The sequence below is a fragment of the Mytilus galloprovincialis genome, chromosome 3 (assembly GCF_965363235.1).
Source record: "Mytilus galloprovincialis chromosome 3, xbMytGall1.hap1.1, whole genome shotgun sequence".
NCBI classification, from domain to species: domain Eukaryota; kingdom Metazoa; phylum Mollusca; class Bivalvia; order Mytilida; family Mytilidae; genus Mytilus; species Mytilus galloprovincialis.
In genome coordinates, this window is record NC_134840.1 from 109,707,791 (window position 1) to 109,733,013 (window position 25,223).

The 25,223-nt window shown below is 32.0% G+C and overlaps 1 long non-coding RNA gene across 1 annotated transcript; it reads right to left on the reverse strand.

The window, feature by feature from the left end:
• Window positions 1–22,900: 22,900 nt before the first annotated feature.
• On the reverse strand, window positions 22,901–24,674 carry LOC143066705 (uncharacterized). Its single transcript, XR_012975753.1, has 2 exons — window positions 24,418–24,674; window positions 22,901–23,053 (listed from the first exon to the last, which is right to left on the reverse strand). It is a non-coding gene; the product is annotated as an uncharacterized LOC143066705 (long non-coding RNA).
• Window positions 24,675–25,223: the final 549 nt, after the last annotated feature.

The following is a 25,223-nucleotide window of genomic DNA, read 5'->3' on the forward strand; positions in this document are numbered from 1 at the left end:
TTGGAGTAGGTCATTGATTACAATGCTAAAATATGTGGGTTGCTGTCTTGACTTTAATTGTGATTTGCTCAACCAGGAGAGTTACTTGTACGAAATATTGGACATTTAAGACTTATCATCAATACACACAGGAAATAATCAGGACTTCTTATCAATACACACAGAAAATAATTTACCTAAATTACAGCTGTAAAAAACAGGTTGATGTGATCATTAAACTTTTCATTTCATCAATGGAAGGCTTACATTATGAAACCTTTGCTAGGAAATATAAATAACTTAAATATTTAGTAAACCTGCCATTGGTGACCTACAATGTTTTGTTCACTGACACTATACATTTACAAAAGTCTTACCACTCAGACACAATTAACAAACAACCACCTCATAAAACTACAGCGAATGTTTACACCTAATGAGATTTTAGAAAGATAAGAGACTACAAAAAATTACAATATGAGACTATTATACAGACTGATTATACATACAACAGGTTTGAATAAATGCTAGTTAAAGCCAATGGTCACTTATAAACAAAGCATGAGTCTATAAATAAAGTATCAACTAATACACATCAAACAACCAATAGATTTAGTGAACATACGTCATTAACAGTCAGAAAAATATATAACGTATAGCTTTAAAACCTTATGTTGAAAATTTAAGAAAATCCATTGTAGTCATAGTTTTTTTACATTGCAAGAGACAATCAAAACCAAGGAGTAAACAAAAACTCAAATAATCAAAGGACATTTACATCAACAGTTATAAATAATAAATCAGAAACAACACGAACTCCACTAAAAACCGGGAGTGAAATCAGGTGCTCCGGAAGGGTAAGCATTTCTTGCACCGTATACGGCACCCGTGTTATTTCTATGTTCAGTTCGGTAATGATACATTTATGAAAAACTTTGGGAGAATTGTTTTTTTTTTGCCAAATTTCTAATGGCTTACATCTCAAAATACGAGAACAAGCACCGTCAATTTATTTTCTCAGCTTTTTTGATTTTCTTAATAATATGCTTTATAACAATTTTTTTTTAAACTTGTCATTTTCAAACTGAACAGCGACTAACATCCTCAACAGAAAATCAGCATACTATTCAAAATCATAACGAATAAAATTTAGTAATGTATTCGATTTCTGAGGAACGCCTGTAACATGTAACTACATTTTGGTGGAATGGACGCACACATCAAATATGTAGAAATTTAGTAGCACAATAAATATAAAAATACTTTTTGCATGGTTCTCGTTATTAAATTTCCTCATTTTTTTATTAGTTCTGCTTTTAAAGAAATCATCAAGAAACTGAAGTTCAAAATTCCTCAATAAATGTTGACCTTAGATGATTTGGGTATTCTGTTTAAATCCTTGTTTCGGTCATGTAACTCCTAACGTTTTTTTTTTTCTATTTACACAGTCACTGCTTTCAAACCTTTAGGTTTAAGCGTTCCAGATGAAGGTTACTCAGAAAAGATCTTCATACACACCAAATTTATAAAGTGGTTTTATAATGTTATTTTTGATATAACCGGATACTTGGATAATACTATGTACCATGATGAACTGGACATTTTTGTTATAAGTATTTACAGAGTACCTGCTTTCAAACCTTTTGGTTTGATTGTTCCTTATGAAGGTCACTCAGAAAAGATCAGCAGACACATTAGATTTCTACAGTTGTTCTATAATGTTCTGTTTGATATGACCGGATTTTTACATCATTCCATACATGAGCATTGATTAACTTGAGATTTGTAAAACTTGAAATAGGGAAGTTTTAAAAGACAATGTCTTAATCCTAGCCATGACTTATATCGGCAGACATTTTCTAAATGTAAACTCTTATTATGTATCATAGATGCAGTTACATATAGTGTATACTTTCATGTACATTTTTGTTCTAATGTCACAGCAATGTTAAAAGCACGAATAGTATTTAAAAATAGTTTGATATGAACGGCCAATGTTTCAGTTTTATACATTTTTCAAACTTTTCTCCGTAAAATAGATTTTTGTTTATGAAATCATAAGAATTTTTAAATATGAAAAATGTGATATTAATAACAGACTATATTAACATTGATTTCAAAGATAGAAAGCCCTGTTTGCAAAATAGAAGATGTAAAACCAATGAAGGTTTATAACTGATATATGTTACAGAAAATTTAGGCGCTAGGTAAAAAATCTAAAATCACAATGAAGGCAACAGACAATACAAGTACCGTAATACCAACGCATCCGATGTAAACCGACGATTTTCGAGGATCCGATGCACTCTGATGTCTTCTTTCATATGATGACAGCGTCTTCTTATCTAGTGTCAACTGTGCTAGTGTGTTACTACCTGCTGGAGTGTTTGGTATTGTTGGACAATGACATGTGTAAGCTTTAGTGCAAGAAGGCGCACAAGGTGTTAGCTCGGAAGTCGTTGTGAAGTCGGGAGTTTCTGTTGCCTTAAGATTTGATGGCGAAGAGACTGTAGACGTTACTGGAAAGCCCGTAGATACAGATAGATGGTGCTCAGTTATTCTAGCGGAACCATATGTGGAAGGCACGTCATTTGTTTTCGGAGACTGTGCAAATGATGCTATTCTGTCCGTTGTAGTTGGTGGCATTGTTGTACCAAGAGACGAAGACGTAGAAAGCTCAGTATATGACAATGATGTTGTTTCTGAATTCTCTGTGACAATAAAACGACACTTGTTAGCATGATCAGTAATAATTCGAAATTTGTTATTTACTTGTCAGGAAATACATTATTGTTTAGTTTCAAATAATAATTATAGAAAGTAGAGAAAAAATCCTATATATTTGATACGTTTTACTATCAATTTTGACTTGTACATGCTCCAACATTGTTGGTGTTTTCTGTCAAAGTTTGAACTTTACCTTGGTGTTAATTAGTATGCTATATATACTAAAACATATCTAAATAGTGCCAGTTGAGTCAATAAATTAGTTAAAATATTAAACAACAACAAACAAAATACAAAAATATAAACAGGACCACAAGTCACCCATCTCTTTAGTTTACTTGCTTGTTTCAAATCGTCAAACTCGTTTATGCCTTCTTGATCTTTGTATTGGTATTTTTGAAAATGTTTCATTGGCATAAACATTTTGGGTATCCCAGTAAGAACACTCAGAAGGTTTTCACCTCAAGTGCTCCGGAAGGGTTAACATATCCTTCTCTACATGTGGCATCCGTCGTATTGCTCATGATAATACAAACGCGGTAATACGTATAATTCGATAGGTCACATTTGTAAAAGGGAACGGAATTGTAGATACGACATATCAATAATTAACATATTGTTTTAATTCATGTCATGATATAAATCAAGTACAAATACTAGTATACGATTGCAAATGCTTGTCTTACTAATTATATTTATATTATTAAACATACAAACAATACACATAGTATACGCAGAAAAAAAAGATAATATATTGTGCTGTGTTTATGTATTGTTTATTATGGATTTTTTTTTACCTGTTGATAATTGAATATACGTCTTATTTGTTATCAATTTCATAGTGTCTCTTTCTATGTTGTGATGCTACACTATTGTTTCAGATAAGGGTAAAGGTAAGTATCTATTAAAACGTTTAAACCTGCTGCATTTGTTTGCACCTTTCGTATGTCAGGAATCTGATGTTCTGTAGTTCTCGTTTGTTGATGTGGTTTATAAGTGTTTCTCGTTTCTCGTTTTTTTAAGAAAGATTATACCGATGGTTTGCCCACTTTAATGGTTTTACACTAGTCATTTTATGGCCCCTTATAGCTTGATGTTCGATGTGAACCAAGGCTCCGTGTAAAAGACTGTACTTTGACCTATAATGGTGTACTTTTACAAATTGTGACTTAAGCTTGGATGGAGAGTTGTCTCATTTGGCACTCATTCTACATCTTCCAATGATGCCCATAGAAGACCTGGTTTCAGTCTGGTAAATATATTCGCTTTATTATGTTCTCGAATTTCGACTACTCAAGCCGATCCAGACTTCTTTTATAGACATACGTTATAATCATTGATTCATTTGCTCCATCAATAACTTTTAAGCTGTTGATATCTAAAGAGCTTCGTTTTATTTAGTTTTTAAGGTCATATTGAATGAACAACCGATTTTCGTCACTCAAAACTTTAGAGACAGCAAATCAGAACTCTGCAACAATGAGATGATTTCTATATTCAAATATCTTTTTTCAAATTTGATAACGTCAGCTATTAATGAAACAATATGCGGTACAAAAATAATGAAATAAACGCCTGTAGAACAAATTCTATTTTAGAATGATATACTTTGGCTTGTTGCAGTATTATTCAATTTATTGTCTTTTAAAAGGTGATAAAAGATAGACAAACAAATTGTTAAAAATAACTGTATAGAATCTACGAGAGAAGTAGACAATACCTAAGGGTAGTACAGTTGCACAATCCAAAAAGGTTTTTGAAATTCCAATATTTGTATAAGCCATAACAAAGCCAAATACCTTCGATCCAAATACCAACATTGATAGTATCAACATACCAAAACATTCTGATATATAAATTTATTACATTGGTGGCAACGAATTCCATGTGCATTGATTTCCCAGTGAAATAAACCTGGTAATTTCACTCATTGGACGTCACACAACAATAGGCGTTGTAAAGACGTCGATAACGTCGGATAAAAAAATAAGCAATGACTCTAAGTAACACAAATCCCACGTTTATAATATTATGAGGATTACTCAACCTTCTTTTTTTTTATTTTTTCTATATATTATGGTACTTTTTTTAAACAAATTAACACAAGAATATCTATGCATGCACCAAGATGTGTTATCGGAATTATCATATAATATGAATTGCTTACCTTGTATATGAAATATCCACTCCCCAGTTGCACCGTGTGCTGTACAAATTCCAATAGTTAGAACTGGCCAGAAAGTTGTCGGACTAGTCCATGTTAGAAAAGGAGAAGCAGAATCATCCAGACCGCGACTTACATTTATAGTATCATCATCCCAGGTTATTCGAAAGTCTTTATATGTATTACACTTCAGAGCTGGACCTGGGTATTCATCGAGACGTGGTAGTGATACTGACTTCCCGGCTCGGATATACGAAACTGTATTACCATAAGCTCCAAGATCAATCTCGTATAATGGTTGATCGTCGGAACTTCCAGACATCAATCCAATATATGCATTATTACAAGCATTCAGTTGAAAAGATAAGATTCTATCTGAAGCTCTTATACCATAATTAGACACAAAAGTGTAGTCTCGTGTTTCTGGAGTAGCAATATAAATTTCTGCGCCTAAAATGAATATACATTTGGTTAAGTTTGTTATCCAAACATGAATGACATCTCGTTATACATGTAATCATTTCCGTAAATAGTAAGGACTTACATTTGTAAATACTTTTGTTTTAAAAAATCACCAGAAATGTTTGAAATATACCCGTTACTCCTATCACTAAGACTGATTACTTGTCTATTATGAAACGTAAAATACTCATAGAAATATGATCGATACATTATTTTCTCAAGATAATTGAATTTTCATATTTAAAACGCGAGGCTCGGATCAGACGAACCACATGTTGATAAAAGAAAAATAATCAGCATGTCAGGGAAGAGATAAATCGAGTAATAATTAGAGAAATACATATGCATGATGAAAAAAGTATAGAAATACATATGCATGGTAAAAAAAGTGTAGAAATACATATGTATGGTAAAAAAAAAAGTGTAGAAATACATATGCATTATAAAAAAAAAGTGTAGAAATACATATGCATGATAAAAAAAGGGTAGAAATACATATGTATGATAAAAAAAGTGTAGAAATACATATGCATAATAAAAAGGCATCAATGGTATTTTGTAATTTGAAACATTTCAACTTGATAAATAAGAAAGATAATAAATTATAAAAGAAATTCTAAATGAAATTAAAAAGAATAAATTCAAGCTTATCAGTCGAAGAAAAATTTACATCGTCATGACAAAACACACGTCACAGATAAAGCCATAACGGTAACATCGAATATTTTATGCATGCCAATTGAAATTCACGCAAAATATCAACGTCATTCTTATTTTCTATTACATGTACTATAGTGTGAATACAGTCCTACAAATTGTGGTAGCAGAAAGAATTAAAATGTTGGCCTAGTGATTCTTTTAATGGTATGATATAAAAAAAACACTTAATAATCAGTTTTGTAGGTTAACAACAAAATCAATACGATTAGTATGTGCGTAGAACAGGACGTGTTTTGTCGTGAAATTTTTACCTCGTCTTGGTAGTGAGTTTGGGTCTACATTGATAATAAGATGACACACAAATAACGTATTTGTAAAATTTAAAAGCCAAACATTTTAAAGATTTGTAAGCTGTTACGTAAAATAACAACATATGTAAAATTGAGAATGGAAATGGGGAATGTGCCAAAGAGACAACAACCCGACCAAAGAAAAAACAACAGCAGAAGGTCACCAACAGGTCTTCAGTGTAGCGATAAATTCCCGCACCCGGAGGCGTCCTTCAGCTGGCCCCTAAACAAATATATACTAGTTCAGTGATAATGAACGCCATACTAATTTCCAAATTGTACACAAGAAACTAAAATTAAAATAATACAAAACTAACAAAGGCCAGAGGCTCCTGACTTGGGACAGGCGCAAACATGCAGCGGGGTTAAACATGTTTGTGAGATCTCAACCCTCCCCTATACCTCTAGTCAATGTAGAAAAGTAAACGCATAACAATACGCACATTATTATTCAGTTCAAGAGAAGTCCGAGTCTGATGTCAGAAGATGTAACCAAAGAAAATAAACAAAATGACAATAATACATAAATAACAACAGACTACTAGCAGTTAACTGACATGTCAGCTCCAGACTTCAATTAAACTGACTGAAAGATTATGATTTCATCATATGAACATCAGGCACAATCCTTCCCGTTAGGGGTTAAGTATCATACCATGTACAGATTTAAAATAGGAGACTGGGTGAATCTCTAAATAACATCTTTTTAAACAAAGTATGAATGAGTATTCAAAGTGCAAAACATTTATGCAGTCTACATTTCACCTCCGTTATCGTTTAATGCAATAGGCCGATATACGTTCAGATAGGTTGATTATGTCGAGTTTTGTTTTTTATTTGAAGAGTTATTTTTGTTAATTTGTTATTGTGTAAGTGTCATAACCTCGATAAAATCACTCATGAAACCTATTTGAATACCCTTTAAAAGTTGTTTTTGGAATATCAATTTTTTTGGATAGAAATTTGATTTGCATCGCAGATTTTCGATAATTTCTGATAAAATTTCAAAGGAATTTTAACATGTTTAAAAGACAAAGGACAGTTTGAGATTTGTGACAGTTTTGAGATCGAAATGTATGTTAAAGGTGATTTTATAAAATCAGGGGGGTTTTGCTAATAACTTTAAATTTCAAGAGTTTTGTAAAATTACGGAACTTATTGTTTATAAACTCTCTGATCTGGACTAGAGATTATACAAAACCTTGGAAATGATAAAGACTAAGTTTACTGGTTTGCTAATTAAAATCATAGGTTTTGAAGAATATTTTCTTTTTCTTTTACTTATTAATGGAAAAAAAGACAAAAGCTTACACCAGAAACACTGATTTAGTTTGGGGTAATTTCTCAAATTTAAATGATAACAAAGATTTGTTGGTCCATATTGAAGGCCTAACTGTGACTTTCAAATGTAAAACAAACATAAAAAGTGCGCTTCCTATGTTTTTTTGTACATATTGATGTCGTGTTATGGTGAAATACCCATTTCTTTCCTTTCCAATTAAGGTGCTCCATTTAAAAAAAAACTGAGGGAACATTCAAGCTAACTATGAAGTATGTGCTTTGCTCTTTGTTAGAGGCCGTACGATGACGTATAGTTGGTAATTTCTGTGTTATTTTGGTCTCTTGTGGAGAGTTGTCTCATTGGAAATCATACCACATCTTCTTTTTTTTATATTTAAAGTTATTTTACGGAAACGGGCACAAATACAAGGAAACTGTGAAAACCTATTGTTATAGACTCATACAAAGACAAACAAAGCTCAGACTTGTACCTTTATATGGAGAAAAGAATATCAATGTGATGTGAAGAAAAAGTAAAATAACAAAAAAACCTTACTTCGAGGAAAATCGTAAACGTAAAGTATCCGAGCAAATGATGAAATCAAAAGCTCAAACACATCAATCGAATGGATAACAAGTGTCATATTCAAGACACGGAACAGGTTATATGAATATTAACCAATTTTTTCAGCTACATCAATACTTTGAATGGGAATATTAATATCCTACTTCATAAAAAAATGAATTCTACTGTAATCTCTTTTACCTGGTTTATTGATTTAACTAATTAATTTCATATATAAAAAAGGCAAAAGATAACAAAAGGATATTCAAACTCATAAGTCGAAAGTAACATGACAATGCAACGACAATAAGTTTGAATAAGTAATTAGAAATTTAACAGAAACCCTAACAAAATAAAAAGCGATTTTGTAAAGTCACGTATTATTTTTTGTATTGAAATTCACTGTAACGTAAATAAGTCCTCGAGATACAGCCCGTAACAGAGTTGTGATCGAATTCGCGTTTCTTTACCGTCATAATAAGTTACGTTATCGACAAACTTATTTCAGAAGTGACATAATTTAATTTTCTTCATCGACAAAATATTTCATGTCCAACGTTTTCATTGTTTAAGTAGAAGTTTTTTTAACACAGTAAAACAATTTTTATAATCAACCTCTGTCATTGACTTTTTCATTTTAACGGTAAAGGATCAAATACGGGATCTCCGAAATTTCTATCATTTGTTACGAGGAAGTCATTATTCAATCGAACATATGTCTTTGTTCATGACACCTATTATGAAATACGAATGAGTTGAAATGATCAAATACTTTCGAACTGACGGAAACAAAAATACATAATCTAAAATGTGTGTTCTGTCATAAACAATGGCTTCGTCGTGCGAATCGACGAGATCATGTTACATGTAACTGATCTTAGCTGTAGAAACAGTTGGTGCGACCTCGATAAAATCTTTATCAATTTAATATAAGCGAAAAATATTCATGAATACAATGAGGCCGTTAGTTTTCTCGTTTGAACTGTTTTACATTGTCTTATCGGGACCTTTTATAGCTGACTATGCGGTATGGGCTTTGCTCATTGTTGAAGGCTGTACGGTGACCTGTAGTTGTTAATGTCTGTGTCATTTTGGTCTTTTGTGGATAGTTGTCTTATTGGCAATCATACCACATCTTCTTTTTTATATAATGAATTTATTGGAGTCACAACCACTGTTTCTACTGTAAACATGAACTCGTCGGTTAGTGCAATGAAGACACTTTTAAAGATTGAGATTGTTGGTTTATTCTTTACACCTTCGAAGTATTAAAATTATTTCAGTGTTTATGCAAAGTTAAATCTATTTTCAAGTCTCTTCTGTTTAAAATTGTCGAAACTTCCGTTTAAGATTTCTGTAGTAAACTATCTATTCTATAGTTAGGACCATTGTATAATAAATACCCTTTTGTACAAGAATACTTTCTTTATAGAAGTATAGATCTGCTGGTTATAGATTTTGTTTTATAACTTGCATTATTGTGACGATGCGCTATGAAATTCAGATTAATTTATAAATGAAGTTGTATGTAAATTTTTGGTCATAAACACAAATCTTTTAAACAGTTCGACGAGTGCGTCAATGTTATAGTAGTCTGTTTACTGTAACTTACTAAGCTTGACCCGATTCATCTGTCATTTATGGAAACTAATTCACCACTTTCTGAGACATTCATTTTTATTTCACCATCAGACATGGAGCTACATTTGTAACTAAAGGAAAACTCTCAAATTAAAGTTATTTTACATGATATACTGAAACTTTCTTATAATCAATTAAACGACTGCTTTTCTTAGATATGTGATTGTTCATGGTCAAACTTTTTCATTGTTAACGGACATTTTGAGATTTTTTATTGTAAAAAAATAGTGCTTTTTTAAAGAAATCAACATTCAAAATTTAGAACTTCATGAACATGTACAGGAAGCTGAATTATTGCACATCTATGTACTACTTAAACTTGTACTTCGATCTGTTGCGTCCTTAAAATGTTCTCACCGTCCTAAGATTTAATGTATGGAAATGTTTCGGTAAATTAAATTCAAATCCGAATTGAATGTTTATGACACTTAAAAAGAGAAACCAGAATCTCTTGATGACCAAACGTATGTAGTGAGATTCCACCCTTGTTGGAAGCCTTGTGGAGACCTCTAGATTTTTAAATTCCCTCCGTTTTTCTCATGGATGGAGTGTGGTCTCTCTATAAATTACCCCATATCTTTTCATTTTCATATTTACCAAAGGTTCCATGTGAAAATTTCCATTGGATCATATCTGTTAAACTAAATGTACAAAACAGGCTAAAGAAAAGACGAAATTTCTTTTTCAAACCCAAACTAGAAATCCATTTTTTTTCTAGTAGAGCACCTTACATTATCGTCAATGAGTTCAGGCATGTGAAAAATTATATAATCATACACAAGAAAGAAACCCTGAACAGGCTTTCAGCAATAATTGTTACCTATCTAATATTCAGTAAGCATCAATATGTACATGTATTTGATAAAGTACAGATATGACAAAGAAACGGCCCGGTATCCGACGTAAGAGTACACTTTTTACTGCACGCGTAGTCGGGTGCGTTCACTACGAGGACACTTGTACTCAACTACGCGTGAAGTATGAGTACAGAATCGTCCCATACAGGACATTCTTTTATGTTATCCTAGTATATTATCCGACAGTTAAGAATAGAATCTGATCAAATTTTGAAGTTGAACATGTGGGAATTTTTTATTTTTGCCACGGTATTTAATTTTCATGGAGGAATGGGCCTGGAAGTTTTTAGAAAACAATATTTTGACCCTGATTTTGACTTAAAAAATCTGCTGCCTCAATAATTTGGCATATGAAAAAAATTGTCAACAAAATTTTCCTGTATAAACTGAAATAGAAAACAGAGAACATGTGTCTATGAGACACAGATGCCCCCGCTAAACAGGAAGTAGAAGAATGAAAGACCTGAAAAGGGGAGACACGGTACAATTCACCTTGATAAAGCTTCAGATCAAAAACGTTTGGCATGTGAAACGGACGAAGACATATTCTAACAGAAGTACAAATACCAGCCCTCCCTTTTGTGTATACATATGATAAATCATATCAAAGTTATTCATTGAATTCAAATCCATCACACATACGGTACACATTGTAGTCCGAAAAAATAAAGGACTCTATTCCTATCAAACACCTTTCTAGTTGTTTACCAGTATATTTCTTTTAGTTTTGGGTAAAATTGTAAAGGAAATAATACTATCAAGACGTCCTTCCATAAATCTTTTTTTTTTCTGTTCTGAATTTGAAGATATGACTACTTTTCGCCCAATCAAAATGGTGCATAGACATATTTTGTTTCATATTATTAGAATTTTCAATATTATCGGTATTAAACTTGATTATCGACACATGAAAGTTTGTCAGCATTGTCAATCTTTTTAACGTTAAAGTACCAATAGTTCGGTCACTACTCAATTAAGTTTGTTGATAACGTAGCTAATTTTGACTGTAACGAAACATCAATTCGATCACTTCTCTGTTACGGGCTGTATATGGTGTATTATAGTGGTATGGTCTTAATTGAAGCAATTGCCACTTGGCTTTTAATACATTTCAAATTGGAATTTGCGTATCAAGAGAAACTACGATAAATAGAAAACTGATTTGACTGTCTGTTTTATATCTGTATAAAAAAATTACTTACCATATGAGATGATCAATTGAAGAAGTAATGTGAATAGGACAAGTATGTTATGTACAACACTTTCCATCATTTAAGTAACTAATGATCATTGCTTTGGAAGATTTGCTTATGTATATAAGAGCATAGGTAAAATTCAATCACTCAATAGACTTTTCTGATATGACTGGTTGTTCTGAAATCAATAAAACAAACCTCTTTTCAGACACACATTTTGTCAGTAGAAACACACGACGTAAATTAGTCTGATAATTTAATTCCGATTCCTATTCCTTTACTTATAAACAACATTACCTCTACAAATGTCAATACTCAAGATGATGACGGGGAGGAGGATGAATGACTGCTCAACGTCGAGTGGTAAATTAATATGCATATTCTGGACGCGAACATGTTAATGTAAAACGTAAAGTTACCCTCCATGTTGTTGTTCCTGCGGACAAAGCTTCAAATAATATTGTCTTTATATGTAAATCGTATTACCTCGAGTGTCTTGTAAAAGAATTAGGAATAAATGAGCACTCAAGTAATCCCACATACAAAAACATATCATTTGACAAGGATGAGATTTTGGCGAATCATAAGTCCTTCATGGCTTCAATGAACATTGCATTTAACAACAAATCGGAGGACTTACCAAGTTTGTATTGGGTACCTAAACTTCACAAAATTCCGTACAAACGTTTCAATAGATAATTGTCCATTAGATTGACTAAAATGCTGTTCGCAATGAAAGAGGGTCTTCAGAAATACTGTGAAACTGTTTACTCGCGTAGTGGTATTAACCATATGTGGATTCTTAAAAACTCTAAAGAACTCCTGGATAATTTTAAATCTCGGTCTTTTTCTGAAATTAGTTCTATCAAAACTTTAAATTTTTCAACCTTGTATACCACCATTCCCCATGTGAAATTGACAAAACCGTCTAAAAGAAATAATCCACAATGTTTTTCATCATAAAAACGGTAGTATACGCTATAAATTTATTACTTTGGGACACCATAAGGCTTATTTTGTTAATAGTGAACAAAATGGTAAAACATGTTACACAGAGGAACAAGTGATCAGTATGCTGGAGTTTCTTATTGACAACATATTTGTTGAATTTGGAGGTAGACTTTTCAACAAATTTCAACAACTGCGCGCCTCTCCTTGCAATTGCTTACTTCTTCTCGTTTTCATATGAATCGGATTTCCTTCAGACACTTGTCAAACACAAGAAGATCAAAGAAGCCAGGTTATTTAATTTCACTTTCAGGTATATTGATGATGTTCTTTCCATTAACAATCCGAAATTTTCCACCAGAACTAGAAATTAAAGAGACAACAGACACGGCTTCCTCCGCTTCATTTTTAGACTAATACCTTGAATTTGACATACACAGTCATCTTAGTACCAGAATCTACGACAAACGAGACGATTTTGATTTTGAAATTATAAATTCCCCCACCTTAGTAGCAATATACCAACTTCACCTGCATATGGAATATACATTTTCCATCTTATTCGGTATTCAAGAGCTTGAAGCTCCTACTCAGACTTTGAAAAATGTCACCAGTGTCTGAGCAGAAAGTTGATGAACCAGGGGTATGTCAAAGAACGTCTCGTCCTTTTTCTAAAAAAAGTTCATCGGAAGGTACCAAGAACTTGTTGATAAATATTCCGTATCAACTTCACAAATAATATACGATGGTCTTGAAGTATAGATTTTGCGTACTGACATTGTTTACCATCTTAATAACGTGTTTTATTGTATAGTAATATAATATTTCCAACAGAAAGTACCCAAAAGTTAGCGTGCAATAAATTCTTATATTGCAAATCATCAAAATTCATGACGTCATCAACGACAAAATCTTAGTTTAAACCATTTTTTACTTTCAAATATTATATTGCTATACAGTAAAAGGGTTATTGCATGAATATTGGGGAATATTGTCCCTCGTAGAACATATATTGCACTCGCAAGCTCGTGCAATATAAAATTCTACTCGGGACAATATTTCCCAATATGCATGCAATAACCCTATAATATTGTTCTTTTATTTTTCTTTATTATCATACTGTGAACTACAAAATTATTTTATGATGTGACTTTGTACCTTGTCATACTTTGAATGACAAAATTATTCTATTTATAAATATTACTTTTACTGTTAAGTCTGTTTTTTGTGATATGCATTTGACGTGACTCTGTACTTATGTATCCCATCATACTTTAAACCACATTATTGTTTTATTTATTATTATTACTTTTACTGTTTAGTCTGTTTTTTGTTATATCTATTTTAGGTGACTGTATTTATGTATCCCGTCATACTTTGAACGACAAAATTATTTTATGTCTACCTGTGCGAATTTCAAACGCGCAATTTTACACCAGTACTTTAAAAAACCTTCCATCCTTTATGGGTGCATTTTACATAGATAAATAAAATCGTATAATATAAGCAAAATGGCGATGTTAAATTTAATGTAAGCCTTTGTGTGCTTCTTCGTTACATTTGTTGGTTTTATAGTGATTAAGATGATAACACAATGTTGACTGCTGTACCCCTATTTTTGACATTTTCACCTATTGTGTCTGTTTGGTTTGTTCTTATTTATTGAGTTGAAATGTTTCAAATTACAAAATACCATTGAAGCCTTTTTATAATTCATATGTATTTCTACACCTTTTTTTTATCTTGCATATGTATTTCTACACTTTTTTTACCATACATATGTATTTCTACACCTTTTTTTACCATGCATATGTATTTCTATATTTTTTTCATCATGCATATGTATTTCTCTAATTATTACTCGATTTATCTCTCCCTTGACCTGCTGATTATTTTTCTTTTATCAACACGTGTTCCGTCTGATCCGAGCCTCGCGTTTTAAAAACGAAAATTCAATTATCTTGAGAGAATAATGTATCGATCATATTTCTATGTCATTGAGTATTTTACATTTCATAATAGACAAGTGATCAGTCTTAGTGATAGGAGTAATGGGTATATTTCAAACATTTCTGGTGATTTTTAAAAACAAAAGTATTTACAAATGTAAATCCTTTCTATTTACGGAAATGTTTAAATGTATAACGAGATGTCATTCATGTTTGGATAACAAACTTAACAAAATGTATATTTATTTTAGGCACAGAAATTTATATTGCTACTCCAGAAACACGAGACTACACTTTTGTGTCTAATTATGGTATAAGAGCTTCAGATAGAATCTTATCTTTTCAACTGAATGATTGTAATAATGCATATCTTGGATTGATTTCTGGAAGTTCCGACGATCAACCATTATACGAGATTGATCTTGGAGCTTATGGTAATATAGTTTCGTATATCCCAGCCGGGAAGTCAGGATCACTACCACGTCTCGATGAATACCCAGGTCCAGCTCTGAAGTGTAATACATATAAAGACTTCCGAATAATCTGGGATAATGATACTATAAATGTAAGTCGCGGTCTGGATGATTCTTGTTCTCCTTTTCTAACATGGACTAGTTTGACAACTTTCTGACCAGTTCAAACTATTGGAATTTGTACAGCACACGGTGCAACTAGGGAGTGGATATTTCATATACAAGGTAAGCAATTCATATTATATGACAATTCCAATAACACATCTTGGTGCATGAATAGATATTCTTGTGTTAATTTGTTTAAAAAAAAATACCATAATATATAGATAAAATAAAAAAAAAGAAGGTTGAGTAATCCTCATAATATTATAAACGTGGGATTTGTGTTACTTAGAGTCATTGTTTAACCCTTTAACATTCAAGGATTTTTTACCTTTTCTTCCCGAATAAAGGATATCTGTTTTCAATCAATTGCACATTTCGATAAAAAGCTCACTCAAAGGACAAGTTAGACTCATCTGATAGATAATTGACCAAGGTTTCAGGAAAACTTGATTTAAGGAAAATAATTTCTTACGTTGGTCACGTGATATCCCTCAAAAGTCACGTGACATGCTGAATTAAAGTGACAATTCAAGCGGAAAAGCGGTTTTACAGACATTTAGTGACAAAAATAGAACATAGTTTTAGTGTTAAATTAATGCAAGAAGACTTTCGGAAACGTTATCGGTGAAAACTTTATACAGAAAGATGCAAAACTTGTCTGATTGGTAGAAATATCAAGACTCGAAACACCGAAAAATAGTGGATTTTTTTGAGAATTTTTGTCATAGTCAAATAAATGGCCCAAGTTTATGTTAAAGATGTTCTATTCATAACTGCTTACAGAATAAGCCTTTAGGATATAATTTTGAGTAAATATTGAATGAAAATCTGGTATTTTTGAGTGCCCAGGCTAAGAATGTAACAAAAACAGAGAGAGGGGAGAAAAAAAGGGGGGGGGGGATTTTTCTTTTTGATGTAAATCATGTATTTCAGTTGTCTTAATTGAAATTGAAAGTAAAGTTAAGTTAAGTTACATTTAATATAGGAATTAATTTTTTCATCCTCCGGCAGTGAGGTTTGAACCCGCGATCATCCGGGTGTTAGACTGTGCATCTTTCCACTGAGCCACAGAAACCATTGGAAAACTTATGAAATTTAAGCATATAAGTCACCTTCTCTGTAAGACTAGAAATTAATGTTGGGAGAACATAATCAAACTTCGTTTTCTTAAGAAGCTATTTTTTAAAAATTATTATTTTTTGAAGCAAATTTGTAAGAAAGTTATTCAGAAATGTTCGTTTTTTCGTCTATATGTCACTATTTCTATACCTTAGCGATACGATATCCAACACCCTCATAACCAGACACTAAAGAAACAAAGATTTGTTATTGCTATTTCGACTTGGCTAACAATTTTTAACACATTTTGGATGTTCTCATCTCTTTTGCTATAAAAACTGACAAAACAAAACATGAAAATTCCTTGTAATTTGAGTTTGTTTCAGTGTTGATACTCTATGAATCAGATTTTTTGTATGTGTATGAGTTTTACTTACAGTTTTGATAGTATTCTTGTAAATGATCACGGCACAGTTATCAAAATTGTCATTTTAAAACAAAAAACAGCAACAATTTGTCTTGTGACATTTTGTGAAAATATTCTATTTAAAAATAGAAATGAAACAGTTTTCCCCCCAAAAAATCTTGTCAATATAGGGCAAATTGACATGATGCATTGCATTTTGTTGGTTTCAGACACCAAAAATCAAGTTGGTGGTATACTGATCTTCAATTTGAGCCCACAACCACATATGTACATTAAAAATTGTCAACGATACAAAACTTCATGCAAACTACTCCGCCACAAATTTTGCTTATCGGTCAAATTGACCGGTAGGAACGTTAAAGGGTTAAACGTTTACAAACGAGTGAAAAGGTAACAGTTATGTGCTTATTATGTACCTTTGTTGTTATTTTATATATTGCTGAAGTTTTTGAGGAAGATTTTTTTCTAAAAATACAGGTATTTTTAACAAATATTTCGATTGTTCATTTCTTATTATGTACTTTTTATTATTCTACGGATCGAGACATAGATTTTAAAGTTATAGTTGAATTCATGAAATACTGATAACACTGATAATCAACTCATGCGCAACGCGTGTTGTTCGCTCAAAAGTTTAATATTGTTCGATATTTGAATTCTTTGATTAGGTATTTTTTTTATTACATTGACAAATGGTTTTTTTTATGAAATAAAGGTAGAACTTGTATGGAACTATATCTTTTTCCTACGCATTAATTTTTTTATCCGACGTTATCGACGTCTAAACAACGCCTATTGTTGTGTGACGTCCAAGGAGTGAAATTATTAGGTTTATTTCACTGGGAAATCAATGCACATGGAATTCGTTGCCACCAATGTAATACATTTATATATCAGAATGTTTTGGTATGTTGATACTATCAATGTTGGTATTTGGATAGAAGGTATTTGGCTTTGTTATGGCTAATAAAATATTGGAATTTCAAAAACCTTTTTGGATTGTGCAACTGTACTACCCCTTATCATGCTTATTGTCCCAAGGTATTGTCTACTTCTCTCGTAGATTCTATACAGGTAATTTTTAACAATTTGTTTGTCTACCTTTTATCACCTTTTAAAAGACAATAAATTGAATAATATTGCAACAAGCCAAAGTATATCATTCTAAAATAGAATTTGTTCTGCAGGCGTTTATTTCATTATTTTTGTACCGCATATTGTTTCATTAAAAGTTGACGTTATCAAATTTGTTTTGCTGTCTCTAAAGTTTTGAGTGACGAAAATCGGTTGTTCATTCAATAGGACCTTAAAAACTACATAAAAAGAAGCTCTTTAGATATCAACAGCTTATAAGTTATTGTCTATAAAAGAAGTCTTGATCGGCTTGAGTAGTCGAAATTCGAGAACACAAGACAGTGATTATATTTACCAGACTGATACCAGGTCTTCTATTGGCACCATTGGTCAATAGATATAAGAAGATGTAGAATGAGTGCCAAATGAGACAACTCTCCATCAAAGCTTAAGTCACAATTTGTAAAAGTACACCATTATAGGTCAAAGTACAGTCTTTACACGGAGCCTTGGTTCACATCGAACTTCAAGCTATAAAGGGCCATAAAATGACCAGTGTAAACCCCATAAAACGGGCAAACCATCGGTAAAATCTTTCTAAAAAAAACGATAAAGAGAAACAGTTATAAACCACATCAACAAAACGATAACTACTGAACATCAGATTCCTGACATACGAAAGGTGCAAACAAATGCAGCGGGTTTAAACATTTTAATAGATACTTACCTTTACCCTTATCTGAAACAATAGTGTAGCATCACAACATAGAAAGAGACATGATTATGAAATTTATAACAAATAAGACGTATACTCAATTATCAAAAGGTAAAAAAAATCCATAATAAACAATACATAAGCACAGCACAATGGATTATCTTTTTTTTTTGGCGTTTACTATGTGTATTATTTGTATGTTTAACAATATAAATATAATTTGTAAGACATGCATTTGCAATCGTATACTAGTATTTGTACTTGATTTATATCATGTCATGAATTAAAACAATATGTTGATTATTAATATGTCTTATCTACAATTCCGTTCCCTTTTTACGAATGTGACCCATCTAATTATACTTATAACCGCGTTTGTATTATCATGAGCAATACAACGAATGCCACATGTAGAGAAGGATCTGTTAACCCTTCCGGAGCACTTGAGATGAAAACCTTCTGAATGTTCTTACCGGGATACCCAAAATGTTTATGCCAATGAAACATTTTCAAAAATACCAATACAAAGATCAAGAAGCCATAAACGAGTTTGACGATTTGAAACAAGCAAGTAAACTTAAGAGATGAGTGACTTGTGGTCATGTTTATATTTTTGTATTTTTTTTTTTGTTAATGTATAATTTTTCAACAAATTTATTGACTCACCTGGTACTCTTCAGAGATGTTTTAGTATATATAGCATACTAATTAACACTAAAATAAAGTTCAAACTTTGACAGAAAAACACCAACAATGTTGGAGCAGGTACAAGTCAAAATTGATAGTAAAATGTATCAAATATATAGAATTTTTTCTCTACTTTCTATAACTAATATTTGAAACTAAACAATAATCTATTTCCTGACAAGTAAATAACAAATTTCGAATTACTAATCATGCTAACAAGTGTCGTTTTATTGCCAAAGAGAATTCAGAAACAACAACATTGTCATATACTGAGATTTCTTCTTCTTCGTCGCTTGGTACAACAATACCAGCAACTACAACGGACGGAACAGCATCACTTTCACAGTCTCCTCAAACAAATGACGTGCCTTCCACATATGGTTCAACTACAATAACAGAGCACCATCTATCTGTATCAACGATCTTTCCAGTAACGTCTACAGTCTCTTCGCCATCAAATCTTAAGACAACAGAAACGACCGACTTCACAACGACTTCCGAGCTAACACCTTGTGCACCTTCTTGTACTAAAGCTTACACATTTCATTGCCCAACAGTATGAAGCATTCCAGCAGGTAGTAACACACTAGCACAGTTGAAACTAGATAAGAAGACCCTGTCATCATATAAAAGAAGACACCAGAGCGCATCGGATCCTCGAAAATCATCGTTTTACATCGGATGTGTTGGTATTACGGTTCTTGTCCTGTCTGTTGCTTTCATTGTGATTTTAGATTTTTTACCTAGAGCCTAAATTTTCTGTAGCATGTATCAGCCCCAATTTATTGGTTTTGCATCTACCATTTTACAAACAGAGTATTCTTTCTTTGATTTTTCATATTTAAGATTTCTTATAATTTCAAGTATACACAAACCTATTTTACGAAAAAACTTTCAAAATTTTATAAAATTTGAAACATTGGCTGTTCATGTAAAACTAGTTTTAAGTAATTTTCGTGCGTTTAAAATTGCTTTGACATTGGAACAAAAATGTACCCGAAATTATACACCTATACACGTATGTAAATTCATATATCATACATAATAACAGTATACATGTATCACACGACAAGGATTAAGTCATGGTCTTTAAAAGTGTCCCTATTTCAAAGTTTACAAACGTTCAGTTCATCATGATACATATATTGAATTATTAAACTATCGGGTCACATCAAACAGAACCTAAAAGAACCACTTATAAATTTGGTGTGTCTGAAGATCTTTTCTGAGTAACCTTCGTCAGGAACGCTCAAACCTAAAAGTTTGAAAGCAGGAACTGTGTAAATATACAAAAACGTTAGGAGCTACATGACCAAAACAAGAATTTAAACCGAATAACCAAAATCATTTAAGGTCAACATTTATTGAAGAAGTTGGCCCATCAGTTTCTTGATGATTTTTTTTAAAGTAGAACTAATAAAAAGTTGAGGAATTTTGATAATGAGAACCATGCAAAAAAGTATGTTTATGTATTGTTGCTACTAAATTTCTTCATAGTTAATATGTTTTCGTTCTACCAAAATTTCTTGAACAATATCTAATACACATTAACCTGATTTGAACATTGGTAAACTACTATTGCCTTATGTCAGTGCTCTCGTGTTGGTACAGATTCCCGAAGAATAAAGGTGGCAAATAACGATGCTTCAATTCCACAATATCAAGAAGACAAATCAGGGAAACACACAACAAATGAGAGATTATCAATTCTTATTTGCATAGTTCCCGTTTGATCAGTATTAATTGATTAAAACGAAACATATAGTCTTTATTACAAATCAAGTTCCAATTTCAATTTCCAAGTAAATTGTTTTGATTACAAAATTTACATGACCGACGCTTTATAAATTTGGTAAAGCCATATGGATAGATAAGAGTCAAGTTATAATACGCTGTTGTATGTTGTCTTATCGCGTGATATAACTTACCAACATGTTTATAGAGGAGTAGCAATATGGTTTCATTTCTTAGTTCTTTTTATTGGTGTTCCTGTTTCTCTGTCTTTTGTGCACTGTGTGTTGATAACTGTTTGTATTTTGGTCGTCTTTTGTTTTTTATTTCATTTATATTTTTCGTGTTTTGTCATATAATGTGAAAAAACGAAAACCTGTTATTAATTTCATGCGTTCGAAGGGCTTTTCTGTGTTCACCTTCATCAGGAACACTGACAGCCGAATTTTTCAAAGACAATACTCCAAAACAGTTAAATAGCTTTATAATCTTAAAGGACATACACAAATATCCAAATCCATTTCAGATCAACTTTGCCAGAGGGACTTGAAAACTTAGTTTCTTTATAATTTCAAAATATATAAACGGAAACTTTTAGAACGGCTTGTTATGAATCATGTCGTACTGAAGAACTGACAACTTAGTTGTTGATACCCTTGAGGACTCATAGTCAACAAGCAGATGTATCAACCCTGTAAAAAATGAGAATATACGTTAATAATTCCATGCGTCAGACGCAATTTTCTGGATTTATCTTCATCAGGAATGCTCACCGTCTAAAACTTGATAGCCAAAGATATATAGGAACCGAAACAGTTGCAGAGTTTTATAACCGGGAATTTGTTTAAGATTTGTGAGTTGTATTACCCCTTTTACCAGTATACATAAATGGAAATTCCTGATGGACAGTTGGTCTTTTACCTTTGGCTATCTGCAATTTGACTTCAAACCATCTACAAATTCACGATTTCCAATTTGCTAATCTTTATAGGTCTTGAATTTACTGTAGGAAACATTTTATATTACAGACAATGCATGTAGTTTGGATAACAAGGGCAGCTGCGATCCTTGCGGAATAACTGGAAAATGGGAAAATGACCTTGGCTCGAAGATGATAATTACTTGCAAACTGGATTCACCAGACAGGAATTCAACAGGAGAAATCATTGGAAAGTATAACAGTGCAGTAGGTGCTGCTGAAAACTTCTAACCTTTATCGGGAAGATTTATAAAACCTTATCAGGAGCCTCGAAATTGTATCGTAGGGTTTGTCGTAGCGTGGAACAATGAGGCATATGGTAACTCGAATTCTGCAACAAGCTTTACGGGAACGTATTATGAAGTCACCGATAAAATATATACCTTTTGGATAATGGCTAGATACACCAAGTATGCAGATATGTGGGCGAGCAGCCACATGGGAGAAAATGTCTTTACTAGAATTCCGACTAATCAAACAGATATTGTTCCGTAAGATTTTCAGTCTGTACTTCTATTTCAATGATTTGTAAAGTTAACAAAAATATGGATAAAAAATCTTATTGTTTTTATAAACAAATCAAAGAAACAATTTATTGTTATTTCTAATTTCTTCTTTTTTTCATTCTTCCGTGCATTTTCTATTGAGAAAGATGAAAATGTGTGTATAACGTTACCTTTTTTCCTGACGTTTCTTGTGAAATTTTTTTCCATAGGACATTTTCATAGTATTTAAAGTTTTGGATGACCTCTCAGTAATAATCATTTAACTCTCATGTTTTCCTAGCCTTTGCGGTATTTCTGTGAGTTTATATTCTAATTCGCCAGCTCAAACGAATATAAATTATTTAATAAATAAAACAACACATATATAGGATAAGTGTGCCTACAGCTGTAGCAGCCTTTAATATTAACTTTACATTCAATATAATTCTCAAACTAAAGTCCTTCACTATAATTCAGGCACACTACCAATCCAATCATACAATAGCACAGTAATATACAGTTACACAATCAAAAACTATCTACAAAAGAGGAAAAATTCATATTAATATAATGTAATATATGATGCATATACTCCCATTAACGATAACCATCTCATAAAAGGGTGGGTGGGTGGGTAAACATAATAACGAATGCTGCTACTTTGAACTATAGGCAAACTTCGAATAACTTTATTTTTTCAAACTAACCACTTAAGTAATACTTAATCATGCTTTTCACGAAAATCATGAGGGCATATACCCGTAAAACCGGCACTACAAGTATATGCCATCCAATCAAATTGAACGTAAACACACACCATGTGCTAGATATAAACACACACACGTGTTTATAGTAAACAATCACTTGACCGTTACAACGTCATGTGACCAATAACTTTAATAAATATATTTATATTCTAATTCGCCAGCTCAAACGAATATAAATTATTTAATAAATAAAACAACACATATATAGGATAAGTGTGCCTACAGCTGTAGCAGCCTTTCGAAAGACAAAGAAAGCCAAGTAGATCTGAACAGAGAATAATACATATATATATAGTATATTTATAATAGTATAGTATATCTACCATGCTTCTTAAATAATCTATCATGAATGCCAGCTGATGCAGCTGAAGTAGTTCCACCTAATCTAAAGCTATGTAATCCAAATTCGAACTCATCTAAACCGATAGATTCAAGAGCTGATAATATAATTTCTCTTACTCTAGTATATGATAAAGGTTTAAGACCTCTCACTGAGTCAGTCTCAGGTTATAAGACTTAGATTTTTTACATCAATACATGGATCTAAATATATAATTTGAAGATGATGTGTCAATATTGGATAATAATTAACATTTCTTCCAACATACTAACAGGACATATTTGTGTATCTGTTCTAGCAATTAAAACCTGTGTGCCTTCTCTATAATGATCGGTTTTGCTTTTCTGCATGAGCAAAGATACATGTGTATCAGAAATTTTTAAAACAGATTTTTTTTTTTTTTTTTTTTTTTTTTTTTTTTTTTCAGAAAATCTTAGAAACCCTGCATAGCTAATAAGACACATGCAACAAATTCTAATTTCTATACGATTGTTACATTCTTGACCATATTTAATAACAATTTTCTTTAAAATATCTGGCGTATAAATTGGTTCTTTTATATTTACAATAACATGTACAATGTCTGTATGAGCTCCTTCTTTAACCGATATACACAACTGTGAATAACACGGATTGGGATAGCCAGCTAGTTTATGAGCCCAGCTTATGGAATAGTATGCTTCTTCAACCTTAGCATATGAATTAAATGTCTTTGATAGTTGTATTAAGTACAATGAAACATAAAAATCTGAAGCTTGTAAAGGTTTAACATAATAATAATTATTACATCACTTACAGAAATTGTTAAATTCATATGATTATTTTCTTTCGGTGTTCTCGGCCTTCGAACACAGACAGAACTCAGGTAGGCAATAAGATAAAGATGACAAATCTTGGTCGACTGCCTTAGGCAAGGATTTCCATACTCCACATGAAAAAATATCTGAAAATGCATATGAAATAGAAATATAATCTACTATACTTTACTACTAGCTTACAATATATTTAAATGACCTTGCCATATTTATTTTCTACACTGGCCATGTCAGAGAGACCTTGCCTATTAAATTTGGCCTTGTCATTAACATAAGACCTTGCCACTATATTGGCCTTGTCTTTACTATGCGACCTTGCTCAACAGCCTTGTCGTAAATTCTTACGTGAACTGAGCGTTCAATCTTATAGCTAAAACACTAGAAACGAATTCAGAAGATCCAAACAAGGACTTATTATTCATACCATGAATAAAAATGTTCTGATTTGGTTGAAACTCTAAAACATCAATTACATATGGTTGCAAATGCAAACCTCTTTTAAAAATTATTGTCCAAAATGACGAGGAAGGCCACTTTGGAACTATTAAAGTGCCTCTAGCTTTGCATAAAATCAGATGTCTAATTGCTCTACAAACAACAGAAATTGGAGGAACAATCCAATTAACTTCATTATTCCAATTTTGCGTCAACGCATCAACTGCTTCAACACCTGGATTCCAAAATTTAGAATTAAACCTGGTAATTTTTTATTTAAATTACTCGCAAACCTGTCCACAGTATGCGGACCCCACATATCATCTACAAATCTAAAAAAAAATACTATGCT